Source organism: Agelaius tricolor, unplaced genomic scaffold (genome assembly GCF_023055355.1).
Source record: "Agelaius tricolor isolate 1412-34295 unplaced genomic scaffold, bAgeTri1.0.p SCAF_10, whole genome shotgun sequence".
Taxonomy (NCBI): domain Eukaryota; kingdom Metazoa; phylum Chordata; class Aves; order Passeriformes; family Icteridae; genus Agelaius; species Agelaius tricolor.
In genome coordinates, this window is record NW_027269270.1 from 17,408,514 (window position 1) to 17,426,835 (window position 18,322).

The 18,322-nt window shown below is 40.7% G+C and overlaps 1 protein-coding gene across 5 annotated transcripts in view; it reads right to left on the reverse strand.

Annotated features, from left to right (window-relative positions):
• The window catches only part of B3GALT1 (beta-1,3-galactosyltransferase 1), a 174,324-nt gene extending 159,057 nt beyond the window's left edge, over positions 1-15,267 (reverse strand). For 4 of the 5 annotated variants that reach the window (XM_071434982.1, XM_071434979.1, XM_071434981.1 and 1 more), the window contains exon 1: positions 15,088-15,267. The gene's annotated coding sequence lies outside the window, so the exon portion shown is untranslated. The remainder of the gene's footprint in view (positions 1-15,087) is intronic. The other variant, XM_071434978.1, reaches the window with a different exon arrangement.
• Between the last annotated feature and the right edge of the window lie 3,055 nt (positions 15,268-18,322).

Consider the following 18,322-nt stretch of genomic DNA (forward strand, 5'->3'; position numbering starts at 1 on the left):
TATGTATTGCATTTACAGTTTTAATAATATTGGACTGTTTAGACTGTGTTTTCAACCAAAACAATTCCAATTTGACAGATTCTGAAATAAAATTACAAAGTCCTGTAACCAAGTAATTACAGAAGTTTATATTACAGATGTTGACATTTCATAGCTAAGCAGTTTTGTTTCCAAATGCAGTGGAGCATTTTCACTTTGGAGCAGGGCTACTCAGATCCCCCCCAGTTTACCCATCCTCATTTTGTTAAACAACATACTACTGCTAGCACAGACTGCCAGTCAAGTGAGCTGGCCTTGAAAAAAGACTACACTATTTGGCATTCTCAGGACTTTGTTCATTCCAAAGAGCTGTCAAATACATGAAAACACAGGTTTTACTTTTCCTCTGCTGTGTTCTTTCTTCCCATGTAGGCAATGTATTAATTTTCTGCTCACCTAATCAGAGCCCCACCTAAGGATCCTGTAGCACTGACATGCTCCTGTCAGCTGACTGACATGTGTACTGTGCCTTGTATACCACTGTGGCTCTGTCACCTAACATTACTCAGAACATCCATCTCATCTTCATTTTTTGTACAATGAGATGTGCTCTGTGAATGTAATATTCAGCTCTAACCACTCTGAGGTAAATTATCAGCATAGTGCATTTTACATGACTCACATTATATCCCACAGATACAGTGTAAGCTGCTCCCTAGCAACTGCAGCAAAAATATACCCCTTTAGGCATTTTTTCCAGCTAAAGAAACCAACTTTCTGTTTGATGAACTTCATATATAAAACAATCTTGGCTACTGTCACCTCAAACTGTTCTGACTAATGGTCCTTAAGATGCGTTTTTAGCCCTTTGCCTTGTTTGGGTTCTGATGCTGAAGTTTCTTTTGCAAACCTTCCACCTCAATGATTTTAGCACCAAGGAAAAAATAGTATTTTTCCAAACCAAGAAATATCTTCCCAATAAAAACTAACCATTTATACAAGAATTATGAGCTAGAAATCCATTTTAGGTGGAAAATGTAACACCCAGCATGCTGGCAAGAGTGAAGACCCTGGATTTATTTTGTGGAATGCTGAAGTCTTTTGTGACTTTCATTATTCACATACTGAATGGAATTGCAATCATTTTCAAAGAACTATAAGCTTTTAAGTAGACTATTGCTTCTTGTGTCATCCAGAATCTATTTAAGTGAACTTACTTAATATCTGGGGAGAGACAGAAATTAGTCCTTGTTTAGAAACAACTAGCCTCATGCTCATGCATCACACCTCATAAGTAAGATGTGGCTGCTGTTACATTGTTATTGATTTTAACACACCATAAAATATTTTAAAGGTAATAACAGAATAATAACAGCACATTAATACTTCACAAATGAACAGAACCCTCCACCAATATTTAGGAATTGCCTCACCTCTGCTAGGGAAAGGGCGTTACAGTAGACAGTTAACTTCCCCAGTGGAAGCCCAGCCTTCAAGCTAAGGCTGCTCAGGTTAGCACATTTAGGCAGAGGGTAGTTTGCTATTTTTGTACTGATCTACATCAGCCTCCACTGGCATGCAGCCCTGTGCATAGTCAAAAAGACAGCAGTTCTAGGACAGAAGAGCAAACAGCACCTGTTAGCTAGCCACAGCAAATAGCAAAAGCAGAACAGCATTGTCCTTTCCCTTCAGGAAATTCTGTTTTGGGAACTGTTACAGACCTCTGGAGGGAACGAAATCTGTCCTTTCACTTGAACAGGACAGCAACCACCCCCACTCTGTTGACAGATACCTCTGATAAAAATCAAAGCATGTGTTATGTGACTACACTTCAAGCATCTCCCTTGGTACCCTTTAGTGAAACTGACCCTGCTAAAGTGTAAGTGAAATTCACATACGAGTTTATGCCAATTTTTTACATGACCCTAGAACAGGGTCCTGGACAGCATCTCACATGGTGAAGCAGAAAGGCTTTTTCTAAGAAGTTCTGTGTCACCACCAGCTGAAGTCAAATACTATACATAAATTGGCATATTTCATAAAATGCCATTGAAATAAATCCTGGTTAAAACTAACTGATATGCTAACTGATATGCCCAATTCCTGAACCAAAGTACTCATCCTCAGTCACTGGGTAACTACCTGGCACAAAAAAAGGCATTTCTATTAGAGCCATGTATTCATCACTTCCATATTGAATAAACATTGGAGTTCAAACTGCATTTCCATCAATGCAGTATGGCTGGTAGTGCGTTATGAATTCAACCTTGATGCAAAGTTTTATTAGTAGCAGTACAGTCTTTCGTTCACAGATATTCTCATTTCATGAACAAACATCCTATTGACTTTTCTGTGACATTCTGTAATTTAGGTCTGCCAAGTCTACTGTATATGTCTTAATGACCTAATTAAAAGAACTATTGTCATACCACTATATAATGTAGCAAGTAGAGGGGGCAGGCTGTTTCCCTTTTAAGCTAACAGGCACAAAAAACTGTAGGTAACAGCTTTTAGTTCAGTTCTGAACTGCCTCATAACAAGAAATAACGGGGTCATATGAACACCCCAAATGATGAGGGAGCTACATATTTTAAAGGAACAAAGAACATATGGATGTGGCATGCCTTCCCATGTATGAAAATCTAGCTGGATCAGAAGAGAAAGAAAATAAAAACAGTTTTGTGAACTTTACACTCAGAGAAAATAAAAAAAATAATATACAAGCTTTCTAGCAATGCTCAAACCATCCTTAAGAAACAGAACATACCATTTTATTTCAAATCTTCTTTAGAACCTTAAAATGAATGTCAACTTATACTATTACCTGTACTGCCAAATTAAATTTCTCACCCACACTCACACTGTTTCCACTTTTTTATCTCTCTCATTATTTCCAGTACAAATATAGTGCAAAAATTGAGCAAGGTGTTCCTGGCAGTAAACAAATTCAGTACAGATACTATCCTCATGAAGGCTACAGTTTTTGTGGAAAAGGAAAGTATAAATCTTTGCAACACTGTGTTCTAAAGAAAGCTGTTAAATATACTGAAGCTACCTAAATCCTGAAAACTGGATTCACTGAAATTCAGGGAAGTCCTGGCTTTTCATTCTTAGGGAAGAAGGGAAGGAACTTAAGACTAACTGAATTTAACTGAGTTACTGGAGATCACTTTTAGTTATTCCAGCAGGCTTTGAATAAGGACATTAATGTGAAACCCACTTGGCAATCAACTACTTCTACTTTTGAAAAAATATTTTATTTCTATCTGCATACTTATATACTAGCGCACCTTTTATGCATTTGTTAACATTTAATTTGGTCATTTCATTCTTATGGTTCTGTTTATTTTAACTGTTCTTTGCATAAAAATTATTTCAGCAGAATAATTATACTGTTTGAAGAATAACTCCAGAGAGCTTTAGTTGATGTTCTTCTCTAAAGGTGTGCAAGGTTATTACAATATTTCATTAGCACAAAACAATACATCTTCAGATAGAGGCAGTATTAGCTTGTAATGTTTCCTGTTACCATGCTACAAACCTTTGCTTGTAAAGCAATTTAATCACTTCCATATTGGTTATACATGAAATATTAGTGCTGTGCTTCACAGGGAACACCTCCTGCATTTTCATTACAATGTAACTGTGTTACTTAGAGAGTCAGAAAAATCTATTTGTCTTTGAGCATGTCATTGCATCTCATTGAAAAATTTCTAGCCTAAGTTTTACTAGTTAAAGAAAGAAACAGTCTTCCAGGTTTAAGTCCTCAATTCAACCAATATGGGTTTCATTATTTTCTAAATGCCACGTCATCTCCATGGCTCTTTTAGTTTTCTTTCATATTATCACCTATTAGAACTGCTAAGATACTATAAGTCTTTGTCTTCTAAAAGAGAAAACAACTAAAAAATCTTAATATACTATGAGATAACCTGGTATTTATACATCTAACATTAACATTCTTACCTAGCTACTGTATAGTAAAAGAAACTAAGATGACAACAATCTTTATGGAAGATTGAAACAACATATGAAAGATGCGGTCATCATCTTCGAAAGATCAACGTTTTATTTTTCAACAATGAAAATATATGAAAGTCAAACAAATTGCTTTATTTTCCTCCATTAAAATAGTCTATCAGATAACTAAGAAGAGATACTGTTATTAGTACCATGCCCTTCTTGACAAATCAGGCAAAAATGTCATCCAGTGAGTTATGAAATCCTGGCACGTAAGAACAACATGTACAAAATGGAAGCAATTAGAGAATTCTGAGGTAGTACACAAGATAACAGATTAACAATGTAGGAATGCATAAATACATATACAGCATATTAAGATTATTTTTGAACTGAGAAATGTTGAAACTAAACTTCTGACCAGTATTTTTACTGTCACTTTGGAACTGCTAGGCCACACTCTTGAGTGTGTGAGATTCTGCAAGAGGAGTAGGCTGTCACAAAACCAGTTAACAGCCACTTGAGTCTGTAGTGTTCTCATACAACTGTGGTGCCACTAGCAAAGGCTCAGCCGGGGGACCCAGCTGTATGTCCTTGAACTGCACCCACCCAGGCAAGTACAAGTGCCACCAGGTACCCATGTATGTCCCTGCACCTAAAAATACTTCCCAACCCAGCAGATCTCATCCCACTCTCCCAGCTGCTCTCCAGTGGCTGGGACCAGTCAGTTCTGGCCATGCCATGTGCATAATGTGACTGAAACAGATCTACCACATCCAGCCAGGACTGCTCCTTTGATTATCTCTGGCCTGAGCAAGTCTGCCGTGGTGGTCAGAGCAGCAGGGAATCCAGGAGCCAAACCTGACACCATGTGTGTGCTGCACTGTGTGCAATCTTCTTAACATCTTCTTAATCTTCATACCTCAGTCTCAAAGACTGTTTCTTTACTAAAAGCATTTGTATTATAACTGATACCAAAACTGATTTCTGGTATTAATAATCATAGTTTTTATTGAGAGGATGTTTCAACATACAGGATGGTAATTGCTTTGTTCTACCTGACACACATGCTTTTTCTATAAGAGACAAAACATTTTCTAAAATGTAAAATCAGTATTTTTAATACAGCTGCTTGAAGTCATGTTGTTAAAACCACAACTAAAAATTACTTGTAAACAACTGCATGTTGGTGTAAGTGGAAACTTGACCCAATAACATAAAAATTGATAATTTTAACATAAATATGATAATAACATAAAAATGATAGTTTGAAAGGTGGGAAAATCCCCTTAATTTTAAAAAAGTTTGGGTAAATCTATAAAAGTTGGAAAAAACATACGGAACCTTTACTGGTATCTTGATAGCAAGGACTGCATTAACAGTAATTCTGAATAGTTCTGAAATATCAGGTCACATGCAGTCAAAACCACCTGAGCCCAAAAGGTCTTACACAAAAATTACAACAGGTCTGAGTCTTCATTTCACTGACAACTGCACAAAGTGCATAGGAATTGCTCAGATGTAACTGACTTTGTTTGCTCATGCCAGAAGTCTCTCCACAGAGCAATCACCTCAACCTGATCTCTAGCAGCAAAAGGAAAGCATGCAGTAACTTGGCTGAGTGGCTGCTCAGAAAACAGGGACATGGTTTACAAAAGACAAGATTGATTAACACTTGTAGGTTGCTTAGTTTTAGGGGTTATAAAGAAATTTTCCTTTCTCACCATTTTCAAATTATGAAGGAGATGATTTCCAGGTGACCTCATCTGGGATACCTTACCTGATATATGACTTCCCCAGACTTTGGGGTTAATATAGTAATGTGTCATTTAAAATGATATAAAATCTGGCCAAGGCTCAAACTCCTGTGCCTTGGTGCATGCCTCTGAGGGGACCTGTGATCCCAGGACAGCCAGCCAGAGTGATCTGCAATGACCCAGCCAGCAACAGTCAGAGCCTCAGTCAAAAGCCACTGGCGAAATGCAGCAGCAGGCAGAGGCTCAGGGAAGTTTTCCATCTCCAGGTGGGCTGTCTTGGTTCTCATAAGTCCTTGCAAGGCAAAATCTAGCAGAAGCCAACTGTGACTGCTTGTGGTATGATGGACCACTTCTGCTGCATCATCCACATTCATTTACACATTTTACTATGACTTGATGCATAGCCTGATACCCAGTACAAGTGTAACACCTTCAGAGGAAAGCCTATTACTTTTGACTCAGTTATTTTCTGTGAATTTTCATTGAGCTGTTTTGCAGTGTCATTTTATGTTTTACATTCTTAAAAGAATTACTGAATTTTGTTTCAGAAAACTGAAATTAAAAAGAAGTCTGCAAGTGGACAGCTGATGCATGACTTTCCTCTCCCAAAACCTGCAGGTGAGCTTTTCTGCTTTTACTTCTAAATTCTTCTGCTACCTACTTTTGTCATGATAGTTCATAAGATTAAAACTCTCATTGTATCAGATGATAAAGAGCCATTTTAGAATGTGAGCTGCAGTACCAAAATCAGTTTGCAGGGGACTTCACCTGGTATCAATACCCAATCTTAAAGACAAAGAATTGCTGTTTCTTCTCTAAAAAAACAATTCACAGTAAACATCTTGTTTTGGAACTTCTCAACAGAATTGAGTCTATTTATGTTTGGGATCAGCAGCAATAACAGAAGTATTTAATTTATTTAATTTCCCTATTACAAATGAATAAACTTCTACAAATTAGTTCTTAGTTTAACTAATATTTTGTTTGATGCCTCTATGTTCATGCACACATGAGCAAAAACAAAATTATTATTTTTTCCTAAGAAATATTCAGAATAAGATACCAATAAAATGGTATTCAGTATCTCCTCCTCACTTGTAATTAGGACATACTATGTTCAATACTGCTCCCATTGACTTCTAATTTAATGAACTAGATAGAATAAAACTTTTTTCCTCAGTAGCAGTATATCTTCCATGTGAAATGTTTATTATGATCCAAACTAGATGCTCAAATTCTATTCCAGACTTTTCTGGCCCAGTTCAATGCCTGGTTAATCAATGGGAATGTTTGACTTTGTACAGTAATCTGAAATCTGCACATGAAAATCACCAGCAAGGAGGCCAGTCTCTTCAGGGTTTACAAAACATTTTTTCACCTTAGCTGCAACACAGCAAAATATTTGTGTAAAAGTATTTCAGAGCAGAAGTAATGTGATCTTTAACAAACTGATTGGGTGGAGGTGAATCCCAAACAAGTAGAGACATCAGACTCCACATGACCTAGCTGCCACTAACTTGGTGAGAAACTTTCATTTGAAGTTTAATTATTGTGATGAAAACCTCATATATTTGAATCTTAAAATAAGCTAGGCAGTAACAAAGCACTGCCAACTTTTAGCAGTGCTTTGTTACTGCCTAGCTTATTTTAAGCAAATACAGTATAAACTACATACAACAGAATTTGGTTTATGATTATATTTGCACTTAGGTGCATTTTCTGTGGCCTTGTAACAAAAATCTAGCATACTCAAAAGCTTGGCAGAAAGAAAAACCATTTGCTTTACTATGAAGTCTGAAATCCAAGTTAAATGTATTATTTTTCTACATGGAAAAATATTGCAAATGCTGAAAGCTTTAGGTAAACATTAATAGAATAGATTTTCATAGTACACTGTACTAATGTCACTCTTACTAGCTGCCTAACAGACCTTATAAAAAAGTATACATATGAAAGAAATTAACTTAGTAGAATATTTTTTGGATGCCCACAATGGTGTGGCTTAACTTACATGTACCATTGTACCTACAGCTGAGTATTTTTTTGTACAGAAGACTATAGTAAAATTTGGCTGATGATTCTGAAATATCTTATAAAAATGTTAGATAAATGCACACATCTTAACACAAGAAGATATTGTCACAATTGAACAATGGAACACAAGTTCCACTTTTTACAATGATAGTCTGCTTAAGGCAGATAAGCAGCACATTTGGCACTGCTCTATCACTGCTGCCAAATGTATTCAGCACAGATTCAGCAATTATCACCTCTGTGGCCTGTAAGTACTGGGGAAAAAGACTCTGCAGGCTGACAGTGTTCATGTCCATCCCTGACATCCTTGCAGGCTACCATGAGCTCACTAAACTAATTTTGAGCTGCATCAGCCAACAGAAAGCAGTTTTGACTTTGCAGCTACTTGTGCACATGGACATGGTTGTCATGAAGTAGCACTGGGTGGGTTTCAAGTACACCAAGCAAATGGAATACACCAAACCCTTTTTCTTTGGCAAACCGCCTTGTTTTGGTTGCTACAGATTCCAGCAAACAGCACCCATTTAATAGATCAGGAATAAAACTTTATACCACCCATGACAAAAATCAAGTAGTAGAAATACATTTGTTATGTACTTAAATACCTGCTACTTTGAAAAAGCTGTTCTGATGAACTGTATTACAGAGCAAAACAAGATGAAAGAAGAATCCTTTTGCTGCAGTCAACTACAGTTGGTAACAGTCTTTTAGACAACCAGATTTACACAGCATATGACCTCATAAATTGGTAGTAGAGCAGCTGGGGCCTTTCTTCAAAGGAAGTAAAATGTAATTCTTTAAGCTAAATATTTAAATTAACAAAGCAATAGGCTGCCTACTAAAATAGTCCTGTACTTCTGCCAAGTACTCGAACAACAATAAATCAAGAAACAGAACAGCACTTCAGACTGGGGTTTGACAAGCACATATTATTAACTGCTGCTGTTCAACCATCTTGCTCTCCTTTTGCATTTACCTTCATAGTTCTATGTCCTCCCTTGCACAGCCTTCATAAGGTCCTCTGTGAAGCAGATTCAAGCTGGCAGAAATGGGTTTCTGTTTTGTTTTGGCTTTTTAAGTCAGTGGCCAGGGCAGAGGAGTGATCTTCTGCCAGACTTATGTGCTGAAGTAGTTCTCCAAAGGGTTGGGGAGGATGGTGTTACTGTGACTGGGAGAAGGGAGAATAGGATCATCACAGAAGGGCTGCTGGAGTTACTTACCCTGCTGTGAAACCACATTTATTACTATGTAACACTAAGTAGTAACACAGCACACTAATAATACATTTCTGATGTTTCTTTAAACCTCACTCTCAGTGCTGTTGGCAGTGCATCAGCTTTTCCAAGTGACATGCTTTGAGTGTCAAATGACTGGCCTGGCTTTGAGCAAGGAACATGAAGAGATCCTTTCTTATGGCGGGCTTCCAGCCTAACCTCTAATACAACTGGGAGGGAGGAAAGAAAAGCTTTAGTTATTATTTTCATCTTACTATTAAATGTAGTTCACAAATGAAAGGTGATTAATTAGACAGCATTGGAGTTAACACTGTTGTGTATTGAATCCATAGAGAGGCTAGGGAAGCATTAAAGGTATTTGAGTAAATATCACTTTGCACTCCAATATTTTTAAAAGCTTCTTTGGTTTTAATTGAAAATAATTTTAACAGCAATCAACATGGATCAAATACCATATACCACCATTCTCACTTCCCCTTTCATTGCAGCTGGAATAAGTGCTAGGAATGGCATTTTTTAAAGTTTTCTTTCTGTTTTATGTGGTCTGGATTTCTGGACACTGCATTAACCTGTCTGAGTTTACTGAGGTGCAAAAAAAAAAACAAAAACAAAAACCCAAAAACCCAACAAAAAACCAAAGCCTGTGTTACAGTCAAATTAATTTTAAATCTATGAACACTCTTGTCTGATATGCCATGGCACTTTTATTCCTCACAGACATACATGCAAAAAAACTCCTACGGTATGATACTGTTAGCAAAATGGAGACAAACAAAAGAAGTTGTCTTTGTGCACAGAACTAATGCCACCATGGTGGCAAAGAGCTCCAGAAGCACTGTGCAGGACTCAGAGTGGACAAAAAGATGACAAATGAGTTTCAGTATAGATATATGTAGGCTAATACATCTCATGAAAAAATAATCTCAGTCACATACACACCAAGCAGACAAATGACTGGAGGAAAAAAATCCAGCAGTCATTATTGACAGATCCTTATGTACAACAGCAAGAAAAACCCTAGCAAAATATTGGGTATCATGAGGAAAGGCACTGAGAAGAAGACAGTGCACATTTATACAACCTTGGTCCATCCATGTCTCAAGTACTTCTGGTCTCTGCATCTCAAGAACAGGCTTTAGTCAGAGAACAAAATACCACAAGGATGGAGTGCCTGCCTTAGAAAAAGAGACTTGAGGGGCTCTTCAGTCAGAAAAGAAGACTGAAGCAGGATATGATCAATCAAGTCATGAAGATGATAAATAAACTAACGTAAAGCTGCTTGCTAAATCCTTTAGTAATAGAACTAAGGGACCTTTTACAAAGCCAGCACAACATCAGTTTATAAAGAATTAAGTGCTTTTTTACAAAGGTAGTAGTAAGCTTCTGGAACTTGCTGCCACATGAGGTTGTGAAGATAGTAAAGCATCAGCAAGTTTGAAAAAGATTCTTGAAAGCAAGTTTGAAAAGGTTGTTGGTCTGCAGGTCCACAAATGGCTCTAAAACCACTGAGCAGATACATATCTAGGATCTGTAATATGACAAGCAAGTATGCAAGAAGAGTACAAGAGAACAGGTTCATAAAACAGCTAGGTTTGTGTATAGTCCCTAGCAGCATTCCTTAATGTCTGTGTCAGAGACTGAACCCTGACTTGAAGGTCCCCTGATCTGACCCAGCAGAGCTTTTCTGATGTTCTGCACTTCAGTTGCCTTTAGTATCTTCTACTGAGCTCTTAAAAATCCACTAAAGTTACACCCCTGCTTCTTGGCAGCTGTGAAAGATGGAGGTCACATTTGAGTAACAGCAGTCCTTCAGTATAAATTGCAACACAACCTCCTATGCTAAGCAATAAATTAGTGCTGTACCTTTAAACAAAAACAATGATCAGACCCAGGAGGAAATATTTACATTACTCCAAGCAGTGTGACCCCAGAAAGCCACAGATGTTGTTCCACAGCAAGATCAGCTATTTCAGTGAAACTGTAGCCACCTGCTGAGGGACAAAAGAAACAAACATCAGCCCTTCAAAAGGCTGAACTGCAGAACTGCTCAAAGGGAAGCAAGGTTAGCCATGTAAGTCATTCACATTTTTACTAAACTAAGTCTCAAAAGACAGTAATAGTTAAAGCCTACTGGTACTCAGATGGTAGTCTTAAAAAATTGAATGCAAAAGCCAGTATCTATTGGGTGTTTTCTGCCTTCCTCTACAGAAACTGTTTATACATAAAATAGGCATTTTATAATTACAATATTTTGAGACTACTGATAATACAGAACACCTGCAAAGGGAAATGGTATGCTATGCACTCCACAGAAATGAATAAATGTAGCTCAACAGTATTCTCACGAGATTTCAGTTATGTAGCATTTTCTTTGTTCACTGCACCCTTCACCATTAGCTCCCTCACCAGTATCTGCTGACTTCTTCTAGTGCAAAAATACATATTTATTTATTTCATAAATATTTGTAGTGATACATTAAATTATACACTTATATAAGCATTAAATTACACATTTTAATCCTTAAGGGAATAATAGAGTTTTGCAGATATTGCAAAACTATTGCAGATATCTGGATTATTCTCACTAGTTTGGGAGTCTGAATTGAGAGCTACAAAAATCAGAATGCAAGAGGGTTAAGAAATGTCCACTCCCCACTATACATGCAACACCTGGCAATTTTATGTTTTAGGTAGTGATACAAGTAGAGGGGTGTCTTGTAATTGAGACCTGTAATTCATTCATTATCACACCTTGATCATCTCTGTATTAAAATAGGTGCAGACAGGCCCAAGACTCTTGTACATCCTTTCTTTCTCCTGGTTGTGCTGGGGAAAGCTGATCTCTTCCACCAACATATCTGCAGCCTTGTCAGTCCAAGAACAACCTGCCCACCTTTGCCTCTCTCCCTCTGTTGAGGAGCTGTGTTCAAAGCACTGGGGGCTGAACTCCTGTTTAAGTGTATCTTTTCCAAGTTCCTTGAAAGGCATTCTCAGGACACAGAGGTGCTCAAGCAGAGCACTCTTGGTCACTGTGCCCATGGCACTGCTAGGCAGCAGCAGATACTGTCACTGCTTGGAAACATCTGAGACCTGTGGGTAAGCAACAAAGGGAACACTTGGGTGCTGAGGCATTTTATACCTCTGTGTGTCTGGAGTTCTGCAGAGCTGCCACACACCAGCATGTAGAGTTGCTGTGTTTGATAGAGACTCAGCTAACAGCCATGAGTCCATGTTTTAACTGCAGTTCAAAAACAGCATAGGCTTTTCCAAACAGATCAGTGTACCATTTGTATAATCTAAAACAACTACGACATGCATCATTCATCTTTTCTCTGAGCTTCTGCATCTCTTCATTGGTTCAACTGAATGTACATATGTACTTATTTCTGAAGTACATTTAGTTCTAAAAAGCATACCACTTGTTTTCCCTAGCTGTATCAAAATAAATAATTTTCCTACTAGTCATGGCAAATTACATCAATAATATTTTATTATCCACCTTTATTTAACTAAATAAGCAACAGGGTGGAGAACATGACAGAACTGACTGCTTCAGTTCCAGATTTCTTATTATGTGACATATAGTGAAACTACCCTGTAAAAATTACTACTACAAAAGCAGCTTAGGAAAACTCAGGATATCTACTGTTGGGAGGCATACAGATGGACTAATTTTCTTTTATATAGAAGAAAACCATGAAAAGCAAGCTAAAAATTTCTGAAACTTCTGCATTTTTCTCTAACTTTTAACTAGGTATGAGCATTATGTAACTATAATACTTATTAATATTCATAAGTCTACAGCTGATTAATATTTTTTAACAAGCAAATACTTAATACACTTATATTGACTTCAGTGGTGGAATGATTGCTGCTCCAAAAAGTTTCATTATTTACTTACAGACAAAGAAGATGAATAAACACTGAATCGAGCACCCTTCTGAAATGACTGCATTGAAATATTTTGATGTTTTGCAAAAGATTTCTACAGAATTGTGCATGGAAAAAAGGTATTTAAGAGAAAGATGTAGCAAATACATTGGCATACATTCCCCTGCATGCATGTTCTCTTGGGAACAACCCCACTGAAAGGACTGTCACAAATACAGTCTGCTCATGTGCTGAAGGTTCTTCAGTTTACCCATTCAGAAACTAAAATTTTAGATTAAATGTTGGTGTCACTTACAAGCAAGAAAGCTTAGTGTTTTCAGCTTGAAATCTATAAAGATTTCACTGCTCTCTTCCACAAAGCAACCACAAAAATTTGGGATTTTCTTTCCTGAAAAAGCACATAAGGAAAGAATGGGTGATGTTATGAGGCAGATGAGCAAAACTGAGTGCATCTCAGACATTGCATTGTGGCTGTGTGTGACATACTTGGACGAGGATTGTTCTCTACTGTAATACAAAATACTCTGATGACATTGAATCAGGTTAACTAACTCAGGTTTCTGAAAAACTGGTTTGACAATATGGCATTTGCTGAACCTGTATGGATCTATCCAGAATTAGAAATGTACAAGAACTGAAATTTCATTAGCAATTTACATTCTGCCAAAAATGTTATTTAGTGGGTAACTATGCAGGGAGGGAACAATATTTAACCTGTGTCAGCTCTAAATTCCACACCTCAAATCTTGTACACTTACTTGTGCCTTCCCCACAGCTGTAGAAATGGGCTTCAGCTCCCCAAAGCAGGGCATGTATGTGTTACAATGCTGTTTGCACTGGTTATTCACCCTTGCATCTGTCATGATTTAAAACATTTCTGAAAACACGTTATGCATCACGTGATTGAACACGTCCTTATAACTAACTAATCAGAATACTCTATCAAGAAAGAGTGAACGAGATCAATACAATCCTAGAAAGTAGAAAAGGAAACTTAATGGTACAGAGGAACAAAAAAAAACCCCCCGAATCAAACTAAATGCTCTTTACATTTTCTGCAGTGTTTAAATGTTTAAAATACCCAAACCCAAGAGATGCCAAATAACCAACAGGTAACATGAATTAATTTCCCTTGGTCTGTTAATTGTGGATACTATGTGCTTCCTACCGAATCAATGTCAAAACTCCTCTTTATTTCCATGACTGGAGGATCAGGTTCTTCATCACAAAGTCTGGCAACATCCTGGCAGATTCCTTGAAATGTTATATAATCAAGATACTTAATGTTTACAACGACATCTCTACAGAACATCTAAAGGCTGTTTTATCTAAATTAACAAGATTAGACAACACTTCAAAGCCTTCCAATATTGCCTTTATCACTAGAAGTACAGTAGGTTGAAGAACAATGGAAAGGAGTGCATAGGGATAAACGGGATTTCCTCTTTCTAATTCCTCCGTCTCAATAGCCAGTGGTCATGTATCAGCCGTCACCGATACGCTTACTTTAAAATAACTTTTCTTTGAGCTAACTGTGTTAACAACTTTAAGATCCAGTCTGCGGCCACATCACCACCGCTGCCGCCTTCGCCTGTGTGACTCTCCCCGCCGGGCGTCCGGGATCCCTTCGAGCAGAATCCTCCCTCGCAGGGTGAAGTTCAGCCCTCCGCCCCGGGAGCAGCGGGGCCGCGCTCAGCGCCCCCAGCGCGGGCCCGGGGCGCGTCCGCGGCCGCCGCTACCGAGGGGGCACAGCCGCGCCCGGGGCAGCGCCGCCGCCGGGACCCGCCACGCCGCCTTTCCAGCCAGCACCCCCGCCGGCAACGCCGGGGCCACCGTTCGGCGGCACCGCTCGGCGGCCCTCCCGAGGCGGCGGAGCGAGGGGCAGCGCCGCAGCCCCTACCGGAGAGCTGATGTCGCCCCCCGCCGCGGCGCCCGCAGGCACCGCCGGCCGCCGCCAGCCGGGCGGGGGCAGACGAAGTTCCCACCGCACTGCCGGTCCCGCCCGGGGACCACCGCGCCCGAAAGGCACGGCGAGGGGCGGTGGGGGACCGCGCCCGCCCGCGACCCCTGCCCGCCGCGGCCCAGCGCCGCCGGCCGCCCCCGGCATCCCGGCATCCCGCCCGTTCGCCGCTCCGCCCGTGCCGGCACCGCTGCCCGGCGCTGCCGGCCGCCCCTTCGGCACCGTGCTCAAGGGATGCGCACGAGGACGGGCATCCCCCGCCGGACCTTACCGGCCGCGCTCGCCGCCCTCGGCCACCTGGGCTGCTGCCGCCGCTCCGCGCCGCGCTCCCGCAGCCGGGGCGCATCCCTGCTCCGCCCGCAGCCGCACCAGCCGGCAGAGCGCGCGCCGCGCGGGAGCGCAGCGCGGGCACCGGCGGAGCTCGCCCTCGCCGACTGGCACCGCCCGCAGCCAATGGCTGTCCGCGCCGCGCCGAGGGGGCGGGACGGCGTGACGGGAACGGGCCAATGGGAACCTCTCCGCGCGGCAGCGCCGCTTCCGGGCAGCGGGAGCCGCTCTGGGGCCGTGCCGCCCGTGTGCCCGCGGCCGCTGTCCCCGCTGGGCGCTGTGCTTGCTGTCCTCGCCGGGTCCTGTGCTTGGTGTGCCCGCGGGGCAGCGCCGCGGGCTCTCCGGGGCGCGCTGCAGCCCCGGCAGAGGGGGCCGGTGGTGGTACGAGCGCAGCTGGGCCAACCTTGCCCGTCCCCGGCCGCTCTGGAAAACGTGAGCGGGCTGAGGGCCGGCCGTGCCGGTGGGGAGCGTGTGCCTGCCCGCTCCCCCCTGCACAGGAGCATGGAGCTTCACAGCAGGGCGCTTTGTTTAAAATAAGAAAAATTTAGTGGAAGAAGATGTATTTTTTGCAAGGAAATCCCACTGAGCTGAATCCCTGTCCGCAGGCATCATCCCGCAGCTGCTGCCGGTGCCGCCGACCTTGGCGCGGCCCGGCGGGCACAGGAGCGCGTCCTCGGCGGCCGCTGCGCCGCGGTGCGGGACCCTCCATCGCTCCGGCTGTCGCTGCGCTGCGGGGCTTGCAAGGCCTCACAACTTGTCCCGCTGGCAGTGCCCCACCTGCCCGCACCTGTGTTTAAATTGGTTCCGCTGTAGCAGCGGTTTTTGCCAGTGGACCAGGTGCCTGTTTCTAACTTTTGCTTATGTGGTGCATCCATAGGTTTGCATTGTTACTCTGTAGAACGAGGTGTTCTGCACGCTAACCAGTGATGTACTGATGTGTACGGGTCTGCTGGGGTACCACAGGACCTGGAGGAGTGAAGATCGAGGATGGACCATGGAGGATTATTGGTATAAGGCACTAAGGAACGAGGCATGGGCTTGGTACTGAAGGCCCGTGGTGATAAACGGCTCACCTGCGGTTACTCAAAGAAATGCAAGTCTGGAACTGATGAAAGTGGGTTTGGAGGTTGCAAAGAAACACTACCTGATAGATCTAAAAGGTAGCATAGTAAATTAAGGTGGAGAATTAGGGTTGCAAACCAGTGAAGAAAGAAAAAGGTAGAAAAGTGTGCTTGCAAAGATAAAAATGATCTTAAGGGGAAACTAGAAGAGGGGGAAGAAGTCACAACTCTGAATATCGGACTTCTGGCCAAGGACTCCAAATGCTCACAAAGTCACCCCTTCACATTAGGGTGGAATGAAACTGATCAAGAGATCCAGGGGAGCAGGGGAAGGGGGAATGTAAGAGCAAGAGAGGAGTACATCATTTTCAACTGCATTATTACTACTCTTCTTCTAGAACTAATAATTATTAGACTCTTAAGATTTCAGTTATACAAAGAAGAAATGTCTCTTCCCGCTTTTCCAGTCTGTCTAAAAAGCAAGGTGGAATGCTTGAAAATGTTTCAGAAATGTATTTTACTGCTGGGTTCCTTCCAGTGTTGATGGTCTTTACCCACTGTTTTGGATTTTGCTTGTCCAGTAGAACTCCTTGCCTAGTTTCATGCTTTCTTTGCTGATTCAAAGGGGTGTGGAGATTTATTGATTCCTAGTGGCTTGCCATTGTATTTCATGCTTAAATAAGAAAGTTTCTGAAATCAAATAATCTGTCAAGTTAATCTGGTCATAAGCAAATGCTTGTTAATTCCTTAATGAAACATTGTTAATGCCAATATTAGATCTAATTTACAGACAGAATTCCTTGTTTCCTTGTACCAGATGCAGGTACCCTCATCTGTGCTGAGTTCAGAACTGCTAGTACTGTTAAACAATGTGAAAGTCATGCCCTTTACCTCACACTCTTCAACAGTCTACTTTTTTTTTTTTTTTTCCTTTTGGTGGCAATTGAGTTTGCTGTGTCCAGTGTGAAGACTCAATGCACCCACTTTTGTTTGGAATGAAATGAGGAGAAGTGTTTTAAATGCTCATGTGCTTAGACACTTTGCAACAGCTCAGAGATGTTTTCTTCTAGCAAATGGGTTTTATTATTTCAGGAACTGATTCAAGCCTTGATAAAGTACATTTTTAATAGTAGCATCATATACTTAAGAAAAGGCATCGGGTTTTTTACTCTTTGTTAAAGCAGGGTTTTTTAAACTTTTGATATCAGTCATACTGTTATCTGGAAAGAAACCCAAAACCCAACACACTTTATTTACTGTGGACAGTTTACAAATATTACAGAACTGACTGAAGCATTACATAGTTATAGCTTTATAACTCCTGCTGAGAAGGGGGAAATATTAAAAATAATCCTTGTAAAGGAATCTCTTTCTAGTACATACATGTTTCTAGTTTCTAGAACATACATGTGACTAGTTTTAATACTTTAAACTTATCCAAAAATGTAAACAGAAATTCAGATAATCATATCTGAATTTTACGTTCATATTAAAGAGTGGACTTTTAGGTTCTACTGCAGCTTTTTGCAATTATATGCACACCTCAGTGTGTAAGTGAGCTAAATCCTTAAAAAGAAAGACAAAACACCACATTTCAACTAAATATCCTGTTCATGAGATGAAACAACTCAGAGGAAGATGTTGTTATGGTGTAGAAGCACCAAATAATTAAAAGCAGAAAAGAGATGAGAAAAAAAAGCAGCACACCTGAAATATGGGTCTGTTCATTAAAGTGCTTTACAGTACACATATTCTAAAGCTTAACAGTCCCCCCGATAAACTAGGGGGATTTTTTTTGTATCTCAGCCCACAAAACTGTAATTTAGCCTTCAGTCCCATTAGACAGTTCAACAGTTCTTTCTGGAAAACAATATTGTACTCCTGGAAACCACTAAAGGACATACATGAGCTGAGCTGCTCCTATTGATAGCTGAAACAGTATAAAAATGTAATTTCTGTACAGCTCTGTGAGCAGGAGTCCTTTCAGTCCAGGATCAACAGGTGTGATGGAAGTTAAGAATCACACCTACTAAGTAATTGTTTTAGCTGTTAAGACAGCCAACAAGATGTGAACTTTGGGCTAAGTGCTGGTGTTGGGGATTCTGGCAGGTGGTGGGA